The 17,186-nt window shown below is 43.3% G+C and overlaps 1 protein-coding gene across 1 annotated transcript in view; it reads right to left on the bottom strand.

The window, feature by feature from the left end:
- The window catches only part of LOC125885006 (Krueppel-like factor 7), a 52,241-nt gene that overhangs the window by 22,852 nt on the left and 12,203 nt on the right, over nucleotides 1-17,186 (bottom strand). The gene's annotated exons all lie outside the window — the stretch shown is intronic.

Below are 17,186 nucleotides of genomic sequence, written 5' to 3' on the forward strand. Positions count from 1 at the left end.
GAAGTCTATTACTTTACAACAAGCTGGCAAGGTTCTGAGAGGAGAGCCAGCGAGGGGAAAGAAGAGACGCTCCATGTCCAAGGATGAAGCTATTATGTTTGAATGGACGGCGCCAGTTTGATCCCAGGGATCGTTGTGTTTCGCTTGTAGCCACTAACCCATTTTGACAGCTGAGATGGAGGCTAGCAGCTCCACTGGGCGCGTGCAACTCGCCACTTCATTTGTGTGTAAATAGGCACTGACAGACAGAGGAGCTAGTTCCATTATCAGGAATAAGATTGTACAGACTGAACACATCAGAGACATTTACAATCTTACATCCTCCCACCCCCCACTCTCCTTGTTTGCACCTTCTAAAAATAAAGCCGAACATTTTTTTTTCTTTTTTGGAGGGGGGGTGTCTGTTGCTAAGGGAGTGTAATTTCTCCTCTAAGTCTTCTAGGAACAAAAAGGGATTTGGAGTTGTTTTTTGACTGTTTACAGTATTTGCATACTGACATCAAATTAAAAAGCTGCTCAAGACCACATCTACAGCGACAAGTGAAAATAATGCGCCGTGCCTCCTCCCTCCGCTGCACGCCTACATGTTTTTATTTATTTTTTTCCTGTGATGACTTAAAAAAAATAACTTCTTTCATGCGCCATGTGAGAGGTCTCTACTGTCTCCTTGATGGCTGAGGCCAGTGAATCGTGAATTAAATGAGAAGGTTGTTTTTTTCCCTTTATTCCTTCTTTCAGAATGCAATTAAATATTGAAGGCGTTGAGACATGATGAAGGTAATGCGTACATGTATAGAAAAAAACCTGCTCTGTTCACTATATCTTTCAATCCCTCTGCCTCGCTGCCCTTCTCACTCTCGCCATCACCCTTGTACTTCTGCTTCACCCCCTATCGATTCCCCCAAATCACCCTTTTCTCTCTGCTTTTTTCCACTCCTTTTCTTCTCATTGTCATCTCCTCCTCTCCCAAGGTGAGGACTAATTATCTGCTAAAACCAGCCAGTTAAAGGGGACTTTATTCAGCAAAACGCTGAGGACTGCAAACCAAGGTGAGTGTGTGTGTGAGGTAGAGATAGTTCAAGGGAGCGGAAAAGAGGATAGAAACGGATAAGTGAGAGGGGGGCTGAGTGGAAGATGGAGAAGGAGGAGGAGTAGGAAGAAGAGAGTGATGGAGGTACAAGGTGAAGGAGGCAGGAGACGAGAGGGAGGCGATGGAGTAAGAGCGAAAGGAAGGTGTTGACTTCATTTTCTCCGTGGGGGGTGAATCCTTTTTGGAAGTGTGACATTTGGCATAACAGGATCCTGTCAGCGGGCAAGCCACAGGCCTCACACACAGACACAGAAAAGGGTTCATGCACACTGAATGTTGGGTTACGACCCACGGTGATGTGCAAGGATGTGCTTGGATGTCGGCTGTGACGTGGTGTAAGGTGGAGTGTGTGTGTGCATGCAGGCACACTGTATTTATAAGTGTGTGCATGCTGAAGGGATGTTTGACGAGGTAAGAGGGATGAAAGAGGCTGAGGGGGTGGCGGGTGGCGGGTACGACAGGCTTATCAAGCCTTGTCGTGCCCCCTTCTTTTCTCCCATCACTCCATCAAGCCCCTACCCCTTCCTTCCACCACCCTCCTCCCCCAGGTGGTGACATTAACATTGTAAGAGAGAAGGTCATGCAGTTGATCAGCGGCTTCTGTGTGTGTACCGTAGAGCAGTGTGGGTGTGTGTACTGTATGTGGCTGCATATAATTATGCCAGTTTGTGTGTGTGCGCATAATTTTTGCAAGTGCACGTGTGTGCAGCATAATTATGCTAATTATGCAGCTCTTGTGTGTGTGTGTGTGTGTGTGTGTGTGTGTGTGTGTGTGTTTGTGCAACACCTACGCACATGCACGTCTATTTGCTGATCTCATGGCCTAAAGTGAATGTGCAACTTGTGTGTAGGCATGGAATCAAGAGCCAAAAGCAAAGCACAATAGCCAAGATAAAGGAGCTGTTCATGGCCCGCTTCAGCTCTGTTTGGACAAACGCCGATCTGGAGAGCCAACATCAGTTGGCTCTGCATAAAGCCAGGGTTCATTTCCTAAAAAGCTTTCAGGATGATTCCTTCATGCAAGCCAGGATAAACTGAGACAATCCAATGGCTGTTCCAGCAGCCCCACCTCCACCTTCAAACCGGAGCAAATGGCTTTGGTGGCACTGTTGGTGGGGTGACTTGGGACCAGATTCCAGATTCAAGCCCCTCGGAAAATGACAATCACCAGCTTCAGGAATGCTCTTGAGAATTTAACTTTACTACCATCAAATTTGTAATGCCCAGTGGTTGATTTAAGGGGGGACGCAATCCCCCTTGTTAGCAAAATGACTAAAATGCTTCCTACTTATTAACCTGCCATCCCCCTTCATCTCCAACACATTCTCACTCCAACCTCATCACATATTGATGTTTGGTCATAGATTTCCACGTCCAGAAACAGCTCGCAAGGTACCCTGGCTGCGTTGGTTGTGGACATTCTGGGATGCTATGTCAAGTTCTGTCTGTTACATGCATCCTCTGTCCAAAATACACTTGTGTCTCTTTTAAAATAAATGCACTACATTGGTACAACACTGCAAATTGATGTTTTTTTTCCCTTCAATAACAAATGCATGTGGTTACATTTTTCCAACACACACACAGTTGGGTTTAGGAAAAGTTAGCAGGGTTAGGCTTTACAATCGTACAGGAAGTGAACACTAGTTTCCCAGGTGAAAATCTGTGGTTATTGGACCCATCCACCAATCGTCCTACCTGCCCTACTCGGACTTCCAGCGCAACTTCGTTGTTGTCCTACCACAATTTCCCTCTGATGCCGGCTGCCATTAAACTTGTCCTTGTCCGTTAAATCCTTGTTTAACGGCAACCGGCCAGCTTTTTTGGTCAGCGTCTGACGCCAGAAGTCACTGACCAAGACCCAGATTTTGACGAATTCAGAGTGAGACTGGGTTGTTCCCAGGTCCAAACCCAGACACCTGCTCAAAATTTCCTAACAGGGGACCCCCAATTCCCCCTTTCATATTTGTCCCCCACAATTTTTAAACCAAACCTACGGCCTTGCATTCTGGTAAGCATTGTGACTTGAGTGAGTGAGATACACACACAGGAGAGACAAGAGACAACTGTTGGAGATATGAGTGAGTCAGAGAAAAGTCATTTCACATGGCGTGTTCTACAGAGAGAAAAGAAGACAGTGAAAACAGAGCTTTTAATCAAAGAATGGACACACTCTTACATGTTCATTCTTCCCACGGGCAGTTCAAAACCAGTATGTGTCATCATATGTTCCATATTAAAGGCGGCATTGTGAAGCGCTACTCAGAGACAAAGTACAGAGCATCTTTAAACATAAGCAGTAAACATACCCACTCAAATCTGAACTGAGGGCACGGAAAATAAAATATTTTATATATGAAATTAACAAAAACGCCTACTAGTAATGACCACCGACTAAGGCTCTATACTGTGCATAACCAGTGATATAAACTGTACACAATACCAGGACCCTGAAATTAAAGCAGCCAAATGGAATTCAGTTATCATTAATATTATTATTTACTGTGCTTTTCCCAATGTGACATGTCAAAATGTCGTCTTTAAAAAGGCCTATCAAGATAAATCAAGAGGGGTTGTATGAAACCTGTTTCATCACGAGTCACTTTCAGGTTATGTCAGGTAATGTTTCATCTAATTGGCTGAGCGGTGCAAGGTTACAACCAAATAAGGTCAAAGTTGACACTGATTGAAGTTTGAGTGGTGAGGCATGAAATCAGAGTGGCAGCATTTAATGTTGTTGTGTCCAGGGTGTAGGATTTAGGGGGATATATTAGCAGAAATGGCATATATTATGATAAGTATGTTTTCTTAAGTGTATATTCACATGAAAATAAGAATTAATGTGTTTTTATTACCTTAGAATGAACTATATGAAGTATATGAGCCTATATCTACATAGGCAGCAGGTCCTCGTCTATGAAGACCGCCATGTTGCACTGCCATGTTTCTACAGTAGCCCAGAATGGACGTGGATGACTCAGCTCCCGAACGTCTACATCTTAAATTAAAAGAAAGAAGGTAAGCACATATTAGCAGGTGCTGGGCTAGCAGTCCGTTTCCGACATACCAAACAACATTGAAGAGACACTACTTTGTAAAATGAAATTGCTACATTCAGTGTTTTTACCAGTTTTAATCACCTGGTCAGTTTGTTTTGGAGAGGAAGACCCTCTGTGGATAATTCCGCGCCTGGTAAAAACTTCCTGAACAATGAACACTGAAGGAATTCTCACCGGGAGACGTTTCAGCTGGTTGCAATCTGCAATCTTCACCACTAAATGCCACTAAATCCCTCCCCCATACAGACTGAGAGATTTTAGTCATCTTATAAGTTTAGTGCAAGCTACACTGTGCAACATGAATCTAATAAACTTGGGTACGACATCAAGTTGGATGTATGCAGACTGTACAATGACAGCGCCTACTGAATCGCAATCTATGATGTTCAATGCAATAGCTTCCCATACTGAGTGCACAAAGATGCTGCACAGGTTACTTCTCCAAGATTTTACATGAATACACTGGATATCTGCGACAAGGGACTAAAGTTCAGGTGGAAATATAGGTTTGCTTTTACTTCAGTGTGTCATTAAAGCATTTAGAAAGTGCACAGTTCAGCAGTGTTATGTACAAATTGTGCAGAGGCGCATGACTTTTCGCTACATACTGCCTATCTTCCTACTCATAAATAAACATACATCCTATTTGTGTGAGAATCAATGTGAAAACACAGGACTCAGCAGCCATAGAAGTGTATTTATACTCCAATAGGAACAACATAGACTTAGGGTTAGGGGTAAGGGTCAGGTCACTGCACAGTTTTAGGTCAGCTCACCTCAATGTTATGCTTGTGCTTTACTCAGGTAAAAAGCTGTGCACATTTAAACAGAAAACACTCAAAAAGCAAATGTAAAAAAAGGTGCCCCATACACAAATGCACTTAGTATTTCTGTTCATGCACAAACACACTCTGAATTGCGCATGCAGAACACACCTCAGGTTAGTGAGGCTTAAAATATAGCAGGTGTGATAAATATTCGCTGATCACAAGACACGCTTCTCGCAAAGTCAAGCAGGGCTGAGAGCTGTGAATCAGTCCTGATCACTAACTCCTCTGACTTTTAAGTTAAAAAAGTCCTTCTTTCTCTTTCTCCTGACTTCTCCTCATCTCTGTCTCGCCCTGTCCTCCCCTCTTCCATGGGGCCTGTGGCCTGGCAGCTGATCCCCTCTCCTCCCTTCACATTTGGCCTGCACCGAGCCGCCTGCCATCACCATCAAAGCGCATGCTGCCTCCCGACTGTTAGCACCCCGCTAAGTTGCTAATAAAAAGCCTGGGTTATAAATATGAACAGAAGAGCATGCATAATGCCCTAAAGGAAGGCCCAAAACACCACTAAACAGATAAATGTAATGGGGTGGATACGGCTCATTAATTTCAGGATAATCGTGTTTAGTTTTTACAGATGCCGTGATAGAGACAAGGTGCTATGAATAATATTCAACGCTGATGCTAGCAGGGTTGAAAAGGGCAGAACTGTAAGGGGGCCCTGAGCTGGAGGGGTTATGCAGCACTATTGTTAAATGCACTGAGTTTGGGGGGGAGCTGTCACATTTCTTTAAAGATGACCCATGATTCCCTGCAGCACCTTCCTTGCAGGGCTGCATTATGTATAATTTTTTTTTTTTTTTGCATAGAATTGAGATCTCACAATATTTTCATTATAAAGCCTGGCTAAGTATTTCCCTGTTTCCACTTTTATGCTAAGCTAAGCTAAGCAGCAAGTGAGAGTGGTGAATAAGTATTTTGTTCTCAGGTAATTTTCAAACTCTAACTTCCTCATATTGTTACGCTTTATGAAGTTGTATACATTTATGTTGGAATTGACAGAATAACAACTTGGTTAGGGTTAGGAAAATATCATGTTTTGGCTAAAAATACCCAGTTTGGTCGCAACAAATATGGCTGGAAATGTGTTGTTAAAAAAATATCCTGGAAATGTCCCAATGTATCATTAAAAAAATACTTGGTTTTGTTAGAACAAGCACAGCCAGGAACGCCCCGACAAGTCCTGAAAAAATATCCAGTTTGTCACAACAAGCACAGCTTGAAATGTCCCGACATGCTGTTGGAAAATACCTGATTTTGTCACAACAAACAAAGCTGAAAATGTCCTGACCTGCCATTAGAAAATACTCAGTTTTGTTAAAACAAGCACAGTCAGGAATGTCCCAACAAGTCATGAAAAAATATCCAGTTTGTCACAACAAGCACAGCTGGAAATGTCCTAACCTGTGTTGAAAAATACCCAGTTTTGTCACAACAAATAAAGCTGAAAATGTCCTGACCTGTCGTTAGAAAATACTCAGTTTTGTAAAAACAATCACAGCCAGGAATGTCCCGACAAGTCCTGAAAAAATATCCAGTTTGTCATAACATACACAGCTGGAAATGTCCCACCCTGCGTTGAAAAATACCCGGTTTTGTCACAACAAACAAAGCTGAAAATGTCTTGACCTGTCGTTAGAAAATACTCAATTTTGTTACAACAAGCACAACCACGAATGTCCCGACAAGTCATGAAAAAATATCCAGTTTGTCGGGGCGTCGGTGGCTTAGTGGTAGAGCAGGTGCCCCATGTACAAGGCTGTTGCCGCAGCGGCCTGGGTTCGAGTCCAGCCTGTGGCCCTTTGCTGCATGTCTCTCTCTCTCTCTCTCTCTCTCTCTCTCTCTCCCCCTTTCACACTTCACTGTCTTTCACTGTTTTGTCCATTAAAGGCAAAAAATGCCCAGAAAAATATCTTTAATTAAAAAAAAAATAAATATCCATTTTGTCACAACAAGCACAACTGGAAATGTCCCAACATGCGGTTGAAAAATACTCGGTTTTGTCACAGCAAACAAAGCTGAAAATGTCTTGACCTGTCGTTAGAAAATACTCAGTTTTGTTAAAACAAGCACAGCTAGGAATGTCCCGACACGTCATGAAAAAATATCCAGTTTGTCACAACAAGCACAGCTTGAAATGTCCTGACATGCTGTTGAAAAATACCTGGTTTTGTCACAACAAGCAAAGGTGGAAATATCCTGATGTGTCGTTAAAAAACACCCTGCTTTGTCTGCAAGAACCAAAGCTAGAAATATCCCGATGTGTTGCCAGAAAATACCCACTTTTGTTGTTTGTTTTCTCACACTGCTGCTGCTGTCTACGACTTGGCAGCTGTTTTGCCTATAGGGTCATGCCATCCACCATCCCTTCCTCTACCTAATGAGATACCCAGGTCATTAATATGTAATCAGAACATGAAAACATGAAATGTACAAATGTAACATATCTGTGATTTGCTGAAACAGACAATACCAACCTAGTATTCTGGCAACTGGGCTGTGTTTTCACAAAATGTGCTTTTGACTGCCATCCTCATTTTCTACAAATTGGAAAAGATTCCTTTTCACCACCAAGATGACATTTTGATTCCTTGGCTCGCCCATGTTCGTATCTAGCAGGGGTTTGATTATTCATTATAAAGTGAGTATCATTCACGTCATGGATGAATTAACACTGACGTCTCCTCAGCTTTGTTTCTCTTCTTTTGTTGTTTCACATCCAACTGACAGTCTGTGTATTGTTTGCTGCATGCTGTTATTTAAAATCACACAATGTCATTGGTCACCGGGTGTGAATATAATACCACTGCTCTGATTAAAACCCTTCTGAGAAGTTAATCATAGTCTTACCCTTCAGGTAGAGCTGCACCACAATCACCACAATCAATCTGGCCTGCAATGAATCAGGTAGCCAAACTGTCTCATCCTTTTTTCTTTTGATTTCATTTTTATGATTCACTGTTTAACTTTACTGACAGTTAACAGCCATCTTTGTTGTTGCTATTTGTAATTCAGCGCCACACTTGGCACTTTTATCGAAGGAAAAGTTTGGGCAGGCACTTAATTCAGAGAGCAGTCGTTCACAGAGTGTGTAAGTGCATATATGTGCACATGTGTGTGTCTTATCCTGCTATAATGTGTTATAGGGCCTGTGTCTCCCATTGATCTGGTGAGCTCAGGCCAAGCCATCACTTTGAGGTGACAGCTAAATGACCAGTAGCCCTAGGCAGCGGCCATCTCGCCAACAGCCTTTGTGTGTTTATGTCGCAGTACCTAATCGATACAAAATGATACCGCGCGGGAGCTCATCAGCGGTGGCCGTCGCAGCTGACAGAGACAGTAATCTATAGCTTCACTGAGCAATACTTACACAGCACCCCCCCATACGTATGCACACAAAATCTCAGAAAACGTACCCCCTCCCCTCTAAGCTGCCCTTCAGGGTTTTTGCTCCTTCCCATGTGCTCACTAAGAGCTCTGGCCCCCAGATTCCAGACTCCTTGGAGAGCAGCATGGCGTCACCGGTGGATCCCAATTGAGCGGGGGAACCTGCCTACGGGGCAATGAGGAGGGGAAAGGGTGGGGAGCGGGTGGGGAGGTTAACGCTTCATTTTCCTCAACACTGATCTGAATAGCAGAGCGCCCTGGCTTCTCCCTGGTATTCTCAATGGAGAGAGCGGCAGGGGGTGCAGTGTTTGGCCGGAGGGAGCTTGGAGCTCCTGATGCCTTGACGGGGCTCTGGAGCAACGAAGCAAAGGAGAGACGGAGGGAGTAGAGACACAAAGAGAAAGAGCTTGAGGGAAGAGATGGAGCTAATTTATCTGCCTTCCCTGAGAGAAGAACGAAGAGACAGACAGATGAAAGAGACAGGGCTCTATTCACGCTATGCAACGTTTCAGATTAGTAAAGTTTTAAGAGAGTGTGTGGAGTGAAGGGTGAAGCCACAGCATCTTCACACCTACAGATGCATAAGCAAAAAATTACCAGAGAAAGAGAGGGAAAGATATGAAGCTTGAAGAGCTAGAGACAGGAGACAGCAGTCCTCCTCCTCACTGACTAACAGCTCCATCTCTCCAGGCAGCCGAGCCTCACCTAGCTTCAGATAACACGCCGCGGAAACAGCTTAATTACACACACGGCCTTATCAGACGACATTAGCCTCACAGTAATAATCAGGGCTGCCGTCAGCCTCTCCGTCAAAGCCTGGCAACGCAGCACCTTGAGGCGGTTTTACACAGTGCGGGCTTCAGGCTGATAACAGACACTGCCAGTTGTTAAATCACAATTTGCTGACGGAGTTTGAGGGAATAATGCACATATGGTTGTAAGCCTGACATCTCCTTTGCACACAGTCAATTTTTGATTGGATGGATGCGCTAACAGACACTCGAGTTCTCAGGCAGCAAATTCAATTTTGTTTTGCTGGGCCAAATACTTTGATTTACATTTTAAGCACTGAAAGGGTAAGTTTGGTATTTTTCAACATGGACCCTATTTTCCCATGTTTTTGTATCTAAGTGACTAATGGGAACAACTACTTTTGAAATTAGTCCAGTACTGAGTAAGAGTGCTGCAGCTGTCAGTGGCAAAACCATCTGCAACGTAACCATTCAGGGCATGTTCACACCGTCAATTTATGTCCACTGAAAGTGTTTGCTTTTACAACTGACAAGCCCAGATTATTTTGTGTCTGACAACTGATGGGAAAAAGATCTCTACAGAGCTGGATCTTTTTGTTGAAGAACCAGAAACAGCCCACATTGTCAAACCCACCAAACTCCATTTACAAAAACAGTAGTTTTATCATAATAAAACACACTCTGTTCAAAGAAGACAAAAACAAAATAAAACTCACAAACACTGTCCTGGTTTGTTTCCCCACTGTTCCAACAATCACCAACTCTGGTTTGGTTGAAACAAACTTTTAATTCACCCAGCTGGATGTAAAACTATGCCGGCTCCATACATGCTTAAATTACTGTTTATTTAAATGGAGTCTGGTGAATCCATTTATGTCCATGTTTCTGGTTTCTGGTTAAACAAAAAGAATTTTACTCTTTCATAAAAAGGTCTATCTCTGTAGGGATCCCTTCTATAAGCTGTCAGACACTTATAATAGCAATCTGAGCCTGTCAGTGGCAAATCAAGCACTTTTAGAGAACGTAAATTGACGGTGTAAACATGCCACAAGTGATTATACTACAGCCTGTTCACTGCTGCCAGCTACAGCGCTCTCACTCAATACTGGACCAGTATCAAAAGTGTTGTTACCATTAGCCACTTCGACACAAAACATGGGAAAATAAAGTCCAGGTTAAAAAAAATACCAAACTTACCCTTTACTTTAACACTTCAAAGTTCAGTCTTTAGCATATTGCTCATGGACATGGGGATTGAACCTATGATTATTTCTTTTGAAGACTACTATAAGGACGTTGTTTAAAGTAAGACATCTCCCCACTAAGCCCTCAGTTACTGCCGGTTTACACGACATGTGTAAGTGTGTTTGTGTGTAATGGGGAATCTTCAAAGCACCTTTCATCTTGCAGGAAAGCCACAATGATGGAGCACTCAGAGCGCAAAAACCTGGTGACCTCTGCTTAATGGAGCAGAAAGACATTTCCCATCGCTTTCTCCGAGCAGACACAACAGAAACCATACATCCGCATCATCTCCAACACGGGGGAACTTCCCCTCTGTCTTCCCATAGCACAACATAGACGGCAATATGAACAACCCCTCTGTAAAATGATATTTTAAGGGGACCTGCTATGCTTTACTTACTTTCTGTCATAATATTAAGCGTTTCAAATAATGAGGTAAATGTATGTAAAAAAAAAAATCCCTGTGAGAAATAATCTCAGGCTGCAGACCATTCTGAATGTTTCCAGCATTTATTTGCACTTTGGCTACAAGCTGACATGAAATCATGACAGATTTCTTTATATGGTCATCTGCTCTAGGTACGCTACAGCAAGTGTTTACATTACACAGCCTACACCGCTACATGTACCTACATGCTAACATCTTGGTTGTCAATGTGCTATATATTCCCCTGATGTCGGATCATATTCCTGATGGAATAAGTCTGGATGTAAAGATTTTGGTTTAGAATCTTTAATTTGTGATGTTTAACAGGAAAAAATGTCACAATACACAGTCAATTTACATGTGCACTGCTACATGAAGATACATGCTAACGTTTTGGCTGCAGTGGTCTAAATTTTCACCCAGTTTCAGATCATATTCCTGCTGGAACATGTCTGGTTATAAAGATTTTGATTTAGAAGCTTTAATTGGTGACTTTTATGAGAGAAAGTGCTGCAATACACAGCCATTCCACGACTACAAGTACACGGCTACATGTAGCTACATGCTAACATTTTGTCTGCAAATGGTCCAAATTTTCAACCAAATGTGGATCATATTCCTGCTGTAACATGTCTGCCTGATAAGATTTTGATTAAGAAGCCTTTTATTGGTGACTAATAAGAGAGAAAATTATGCTATATACAGCAATTCCACAGCTGCAGGTATACTGCTAGATGTAGATACATGCTAACATCTTGGTTGTCAATGTGTTGTGTCAATGTTACGTTTTCCCCCAATTTTGGATCACATTTCTACTGCAACATGTGAAGATTTTGGTTTCAAAGCTTTATTTGGTGACTTCAAGCTGGAGAAAATGTCTCAGTACACAGTCAGTATGCAGGTACAAGTACACTGCTACATGTAGCTACCTGCTTATGTCTTGGCTGCCAATGGTCTGGATTTTCCCCCAATTTCAAATCATATTCGTGCTGGAACATGTCTTGTTGTTAAGATTTTGGTTTAGAAGTTTTTAGTGGTGACTTTTACGAGAGAAAGTACAGCTATACACAGCCATTCCACGACTGCAAGTACACTGCTACATGTAGCTACATGCTAATCAAGAATTTGTGTAACTGTAATGCTGGCTGCTGATTTTTCATGGTAGAAAGCACTGCTATTCTCTGTTACAGTCATTCGTTGCAATGCTGATGCAGAGATGCAGAGCTACAGAGGACTCGGAAATGCTGACCAATCAGAGCAGACTGGACTTTTTCGGGAAGGGGGTTTAAAGAGACAGGTGCTAAAATTGAGAGTCTCATACAGAAGGTGAATACAGGTGTTCCAGCAGAGACATTATGAGTATGAAGTGTTTTTTGAACATTAAAGCAGGTAAACATGTTCTAATAGACACTCAAAATTCAAGTATGAACCTGAAAACAAGCCTAATATATCCTTTTTTAAAAAAAGGTTGGAGCTCAAGTACTTGGTAAACAAACAGATCCACTCAGTAGCTGTCCTTCAAGTGCTTTAAACAATGGAAGTATAATTGGCTACATTTCCATGACAACTTGTTAACTTGGACTATTCAACTGGATTTATTTTACGTAATCAATTGACTAAAAAATGATGGACAGAAACGCACAAATTCACTGGTTCCAGCTTCCCAAATGAGTGGATGTGCTTCTTTTCTCTCCTTCAGTATTTTGTCCCACAATAAAAAAACTGCTGTCACATTTGAATAATCCATCTTACCACACAGACAAAGCCACACTCGTATCCTCTAAACACTGGAAGTAGTTCGACAAGTAAACAGATTGAAGTCGTAGAGATCTGCCGACCTTGAGCGCAATACAGACATTATTAAGAGGTCTTAGGCTCGGGATACAACAAGTGCACTGCATATAAAGACCTCTGCTGTTCCATCTAAATAGCTTGTGACAAAGTGTGGAAAATGTCTTTGTTCTGGTATTAAGTCGAGGATCGCAGAGGTGAGGGTGAAATAGGATAGAGGGGAGTAGAGGAGAGAACAGAAGAGAAGAGAAGAAGCATCTTGAGACTGAAGAAGATGAATGATGGAGAGGAGGATGAGATTGGAGCGAAGAGGAGAATAGCAGGGCATGGAGGATCGGGGGGGGGGGGGGGGGGGTAATAAAACCCATGAGTGGAGCCGTGTTGCACTCGCTGGGGAGGGGAACTCTGTCTCTCTTTAACTGGATTTGGGTGAGCTGCTGTTTATCGGCGTATGAGTTGCCAAGCGCTCCCTCTCAGCTGTCAAAACCATCCTAATCTAATCAGGAGACATTTCAGCCATTTGCTTTCAACACGGCAGAGTGCAGAGTGCATATTGGACATGTTTGTTCGTGCTCATGTGTGTGTGAATGAAGCAGAATATGTATATGCGTGTGTGGGTGCATGGATAGAGGAGGTCGGCGACAACAGTGGTTTTACACCAGGGTTAGCAGCTTGCAGCAGGATTTGGGGAGTCTGTGCTCCGGATGTGGGGACCCCATTGTGTGCGGCAGGCTGGCTAATCTTCATTACCGCACACAATGACGGGGCAAGAGAATGGGGCCTTGGCTGGAAAAGGCACGGAGAAACAAAAGAGCGGCGAGCAGCGAAAGAGAAAGAGAGGGAGAGGGGAGGAGGGCCGAAAATAACAGAGGGGAGAGGAGAGAGGGGAGAGATAAAGGGAACAGTGAAGCGGAAAAACTCTGCTTCCTCCTCATACAGTGCCAGTCAGAAAGGGCCGCTCGGTACCCCAATCACGTCCACAAACCGTGAAGTGCAACTGTGGCGCCGTGCCCGCACTGATAAGAGCCAAAATGGTTCATTCTTACATGCTCCTCTATGGCTGAATAGGAAGCCACCTCTGTTTTCTGCCAGCCTGGTCTGTGTTTAGCTTTCGCCGTGCAGATATTGTGTAACACTCAGCTTGTCTGTTAGGGCCGCAGTTTCAGGCTTTGTCACTCATTACAGCACCAAACCTCAGGGTTAGCTAAGAAGAAGCAAAGGGTGGGAGTGTGTTGCAAGCAAGTAGCAAGAAAACAAGCAGCAAAAGCAGGTCAGTGGCACAGTCTCACAAGGCCAAGGTGGATTAGCTCAGGGTCGCACTTGAGTGTGTGTTTTTGGGGGGAATCTGTGCAGTTACGCAAGAGCGTGTACATCCCGGTGACTTTATGTGTGTCCACGACTGTGCAAACAGGAGGTGGGGCACTGTCGTTCCGTCTTTATTCCCACAGCAATGCTTTCAAAACAAACCTGAGCGACAAAGATTAGCTCAAGCCGCTTAAAATATTGAAAGACGTCTCTTCGCCACCGCTACTGCTGTGGGCTCTCCTCCAAGAGATATGAGAGAGACTGAGACAGCGTGTGTGAGTTTAGGTTGGGCGAGGATGGGCGGAGGCAGCGCGGCAGCCTGAACCTGTTCACCCCTCTGTGCCGAGCAGCTGGCTTTTCAGCGTGAAGCGTAAGCGGAGTGCGAGGACTTTTCACCCCAATTTCATCCTGACAATGTACGGCTGCGGAGTGGAGAGGCGAAGAGAGTAGTTAGATGCACTAAGAAAAGTGCTGGGAACTCATTGACTTTGGCCTTTAGCTGCATGTGTGTTGGTGTGTGGGTGCTTTGACTGGTGTCCCACAAGAAGAGCATTTGGTTTGAGAAGGCGGGTGATTACAGGGCAAAGGGGAAAGCCCCGGAATAACAGCTGCGTTAAGATTCGGGGTTAAAGTTCAAAGGCTGGCAAATTAATGTGGCTCAAATTAATGGGAGGTCGTGGAAACACATGCAGCATAAGAACAAGTGCATTTGTGCAAGTGACCGACACACATACAGTATACACACCAGCTGCTCTGCCAAATATTCAAGAGAAGACAGCCACTTTCTTCTTCGTGCACACGCAGGTACAAACACACAGACGCACATAAACCCAATAAACTGTCTGTGAAGCTCTCTCTGTCTCTCTATTTCTCGCTTATACACACACACATACACCGATGAAAATTATTGATGTGCTCTCTTATAAAACAGTGGCTGCTCCCTAAAGTATTCCTGGCAACATCACAGGCTGAAAATAGCTGCCGACCCAAATAACTTTCCCCGCCGGAACGAAGACGGAGCCAGACCACAGCCACCGGCGACTGGCTTTACTAATTGGCATCATTTTACAATGAAATAATATCTGGGGCAAAAGACTGAATAACACATAGCAGTAAACTGGAGAGCAGGAGGATGTGCTTTGAGGGAGGGAGGGTCGGGGGTAGGACGGGGATGCCTTCGCTCTTGTTAGCATAAGTTATCAAATTCTCGTCCCTGAAAATGTGAGAGGGGGGAATTGGGTAGTGAAACATTTATGTGACACCATCAGTTTAGTTAAAAGATGGGAAAAACATCAACAGCAGGGGTTCTTAAATGTTTTTAAGTCATAAACTGGTATTTGTATCACAGATCCCCATATGGATTTGTTTTTTATTGGCTTAGCACTGAATAATAGAATTTATTGCACTTAGCTGGGTTTAACACCCTACAAGGACTTGACTTTGAGATGACGCAGCACATTCTCACACATTTAGGTGAGCACAATTGGCTGAAGAATGACAGCACACACAGCAAGAAGAATATGTTGGCATTGTATGTTTCTGCAAACCACAGGTACTACATTACATTTGTGCATTTCATACATATCATATCAACGTTTCTAAGGTGATGTAGATCTGATTACATGTTTATGAGCCCAGTTTCTCATAAAGAGGTGGAGGGGATGGTGGATGGCAGGTGAGATGGCTGCCAAGCTGCAGACCACTGTTAACATTAAAATCTGGTGTTGTTTAGTGAGGCACAAGTGGCATTTCCAGCAATGATTGTGCCACCAAAAGCAGGTGGTTTTTAGCAAGACATTAGTGGCATTTCCAGCTGCAATTATGCCACCAATACCATGTATTTTTAGCAAGACATCTGTGGCATTTCCAGCAGTGACTGTGCCACCAAAACCGAGTGTTTTTTAGTGAGACATTAGTGCCATTTGTCGTGCCGATTGTGCCACCAAAACTGGGTGTTTTTAGCGAGACAGTAGTGGCATTTCCAGCAGCAATTGTGCCACTAAAATGGGGTGTTTTTTAGCAAGACATTAGTGGCATTTCTAGCGGCCATTGTGCCACCGAAACTGGATGTTTTTAGCAAGACATTAGTGGAATTTCTAGCAGCGATTGTGCCACCAAATCCAATTCTTTTTTAGCAAAACATGGCATTTTTTCCATCAAACCTGGATGTTTTTAGTTAAGTATTAGTATCATTTCCAGCAGCGATTGTGTCACCAAAACCAGATGATTTTTAGCAGGACGTTAGTGGCAGTTCTAGCTGTGATTCTGCCACCAAAACTGGGTGTTTTTAGCAAGACATTAGTGGCATTTCTAGCAGCCATTGTGCCACCAAATCCAATTCTTTTTTTATGCAAAACATGGCATAATTTCCAGCAGCAATTGTGCCACTAAAACTTGGTGTTTTTAGCAAGACATTAGTGGCATTTCTAGCAGCCATTGTGCCACCAAAACTGGGTGTATTTAGCAAGACATCAGTGGCATTTCTAGCAGCCATTGTGCCACCAAAACTGGGTGTTTTTAGCAAGACATTAGTGGCATTTCTAGCAGCCATTGTGCCACCAAATCCAATTCTTTTTTAACAAAACATGGCATCATTTCCAGTGGCATTTTTTCCATCAAACCTGAATGTTTTTAGTTAAGTATTAGTAGCATTTCCAGCAGCGATTTTGCCACCAAAACCAGATGATTTTTAGCGAGACATTAGTGGCATTTCCAGCTGTGATTGAGCAACCAAAACCAGGTGTTTTTAAGCAAAACATGGCATCATTTCCAGCTGCAACTGTGCCACCAAAACAGGACATAAGTGACACTTCTCGCCTTGATTGTGCCTCTAAAACAGGGTGTTCTTTTAAACATCAGCAGCTTTCCTAGTGGCAACTGTGCCACCGAAAGTGAGTTTGCTTAAGCAAGATAATGATGGCATATCGAACTGCGACTGTGCCACAAAAGTGGGTGTTTATTAGCAAGATATTGGCAGCCTCTCTACAGTCAGTTGTGCAATAAAAAGTGGGTGTTTTTGGAGAGATATTGGTGGCACTTCTAGTGGTAATTAAGCCACCAAAACTGGGTGTTTTTCGTGAGATATCAGCAACATTTATAGCCATGAATTTGCCACCAAAACCTGGTGTTTTTTGTGAGACAATGGCAGCATTTCCAGCTGCGATCGTGCCACCAAAATCAGTGGAATTTTTTGTTAGCTTTGATTTTAGTGGAACAACCTGCCATTTTCCATCTAATTTTACATCACAGACACTAATCTAATTTAAAATGACCTGATTTCAATGGGAAATAAATCAAATATTA

This window comes from Epinephelus fuscoguttatus, linkage group LG24, assembly GCF_011397635.1.
Source record: "Epinephelus fuscoguttatus linkage group LG24, E.fuscoguttatus.final_Chr_v1".
Lineage (NCBI taxonomy): Eukaryota > Metazoa > Chordata > Actinopteri > Perciformes > Serranidae > Epinephelus > Epinephelus fuscoguttatus.